Here is a 3,191-nt window from a genome sequence, read left to right on the forward strand (position 1 = left end):
TTCCGACCCGATCGCTCGCTGCAGTTTGTTTCAGCGCAGCGATCAGGTCGGAACTGCGCATGCACCAGCGCCGCAGTGCGCCGGCGCATGGCAGCTTTCGCTACCTAGCGATCGCCTCTCAGACAAAGGCGGTCACTAGGCGGAAGGGGCTGAACGACGGCGTTAAGCTGCCGTTTAGGGGGAGCGGTCCGGCCAACGCAGACGTGGCTGGACCATTGGGGGGGCAGGCCGCGGCGGCTGCGTGACATCTTACGCAGCCGCTGCGGCCAGAGGGATCGACGAGCAACTCCCGGCCAGCCGCAGGAGCTGCACTGGCCGGGAGTTACTCCTCAAATACAAAGGCATTGCCTCTGTGCGATGCTTTTGTATTTGTGCGAGGGGGGGGGGGGGGGGCGGCACTGACATGCGGGGCAGACTAGCCCTGTGCTGGGCGTCCCCTCGCATGTCTGAGTTAACGATCGTAGCTGTGCTAAATTTAGCACAGCTACGATCAACGCGGAATGACCCCCATTGTCTCTAGAGTTGTGCGAAGATACAGCATTTTTGGAACAAAATATTTGCATATCTTAAACGTAGCTTTTCTGTGTCTATTGCGCTGAACCCACTTGCTTGTATTTGCATTAACTTTCAACCATGAAATGGAAACCGTTCTCTCAGGCATTTACTACGTATGTTCACCATTATATTTACAGTTGCAAAAAAAGCAGTTTCAACGCAAATGGGGCCATTATACTGTATCTCAACACTGGACATTACTACCCAATCCCAGATCAACAATTTATTTGAAAACCCAAACTGGCTTAACATTAGTGTTAATCTGCAATAGCTATTTTCTTGGAACTCTGCTCATGGAGTAATTTTACATGCATTCTTTACAATTTTGCTTAATCCATAATAATTGTTTTATGTGACGTGTAACCCTCCCCTTTCTCCTCTTTTTTCTCCTTTTCTTCCTCTCCTTTTCTTCTTGTTCTACTCTTTCTCTGTCTTCTATCATTAATACAATTTTGCACTTTCTACGGTGCTCTTATCATTAGATTTATTGCATCATGGCTATTCACTTAGGGTGTCATTCCGAGTTGATCGCACCACGCAACTTTTTGCTGCTGGTGCGATCAACTAATCTCCGCCTATGGGGGAGTGTATTATAACATAGCAGGGCTGCGAACGCTTGTGCAGCCCTGCTAAACTAAAAAAGTTTCACATTAAACAAGACCAGCCCTGGACATACTTACCCTGTGCGACGGATACAGCGATGATGGGGCCGGCTTTGACGTCAGACATTTTCATGGACACGCCTGCGTTTTCCTCACTACTCCCCGAAAACGGCCGCCAACGGCCAGGTGACGCCCCGGAACGCCTTCCTTCTGTTAATCTTCTTGCAGTCGCCACTGCGACTGCTCTCTTCGTTTCTCGCATCGTATCCGGCGACGCCACGCATGCGCAGTTCCGACCCGGTCACACTGCTGCGAGGAAGTGCAGCGTGCGATCGGGTCGGAATGACCCCCTTATTTCTATAGTAAAAACTCTCCTCCTTTTAGTTAGCCTCTTTAGTGTTCACTGTAGGCCCCGGGCAGGGTAGGGCGCCGGACTGTGAGGGGCACAAGCGTGTGCGTGTCAAAAAATGGGTGTGGTCATGCAAAATAGGGGGCATGGTCAATACATGTAATAAAAGTGGGTGGTTCAGCCCACAGATGGGGTGCGTGGGCGGCCGGCAGCATCCTCTAGGACATATGAGAAATGTAGATGAGCATCTTAACATCCAGAGACACCAGGAATTCCCCCTCCTCCAGAGCGGACACCACCGCCTGCAGGGATTCCATCTTGAATTTGAACACCCACAGATACGGGTTTAGAGACTTCAGGTTCAAGATGGGGCGAACCATCTGGTTTGGGAACGACAAAAAGACTGGAGTAAAACACCCTGTTGCATAACGGAGGAGGTACTGGAACCACCACCCCCGTCTGCAAGAGTTTGTGAATAGCCTCTCGTAAGGTAACTTTTGCTGCGGGTAAAGCTAGTAAGCCCGACTTGAAAAATCTGTAAGGAGGGAGTGTTTGAAATTCCAGCCGGTATCCTTGGGAAATGAGGTCCCTCACCAAAGGATCCCAGCAGGATTCCGCCCACACGTGGGCAAGGTGTTGAAGGCGAGCACCTACCTGAAAGTCACCTAGCTGCAGGAGCCAACCGTCACGCGGAAGGCTTAGCGTCAGGAGATCCAGTGGTCTGGTCTAGGGAGACAGCATTTGCAGGTTTATGGGACTTACCACGAGATCTTCTGGGAGTGGTGGAGACCCTTCGGCCTTTGCCTCTGAACCTTGCCACACGAAAGGACTGCAAGGAGGGTCTGGTGTAAGCATGTCTAGCATGTGGCGCAGCCGACGGCAGATAGGTAGACTTACCCGCTGTTGCTTGGGAGATCCATTTATTTAATTTGTCTCCAAACAAGGCATCACCTGTAAAGGGAAGATTTTCTAAACCCTTTTTGGAATCAGCATCTGCCGACCACTGACGTAACCACAGAGCTCTGTGCGCTGAAACAGCCATAACAGTAGTGCGGCCATTTATCTTACACAACTCCTTAATAGCCTCACTCATAAAATATGCAGCATCCTGTATATGTTGCAGCAGAGTAATGACCTCATCTTGGGGCATAGAGTCTAAACCATCAATAAAATTATCTGACGACTTGACTACCGCCATGGAAATCCACCCACAAACAATTGTGGGGCATTGTGCTGCGCCTGCTGCCGTATATATTGCCTTGTGCATGGTCTCAGTCTTACGGTCAGCTGGCTCTTTTAAGGATATACTTTAGCCCCTAGCACAGGCAGTACCAATTTCTTAGACAGTCTGGATACAGACGTATCGACTGACAGGGTTTTTCCCATACCTTCCTGTCCCCAGCTGGGAGGGGACTAGTAGTTAAAAACCTCTGAGGAATTTTACATTTTTTTTTTATCAGGGTTTAACCATGCTTCCTTGGCCAGGGTGTTTAACTCTTTAGACACAGGAAAAGTTGCTGAGGTCTTTGGTCTAACATTAAAATACAACTCCTCATCTAGCTCTGACTCCTGATCCGGTACGTGAAGAGCCTCTCACAGCAAAGATGAGGACCTCCACCCCTCGGGACAGAGAGCTGTCCTCATCCATATCATCATCTACATCAGGCTGATCAGAATCAGACTTG

The sequence above is a fragment of the Pseudophryne corroboree genome, chromosome 4, assembly GCF_028390025.1.
Source record: "Pseudophryne corroboree isolate aPseCor3 chromosome 4, aPseCor3.hap2, whole genome shotgun sequence".
Taxonomy (NCBI): domain Eukaryota; kingdom Metazoa; phylum Chordata; class Amphibia; order Anura; family Myobatrachidae; genus Pseudophryne; species Pseudophryne corroboree.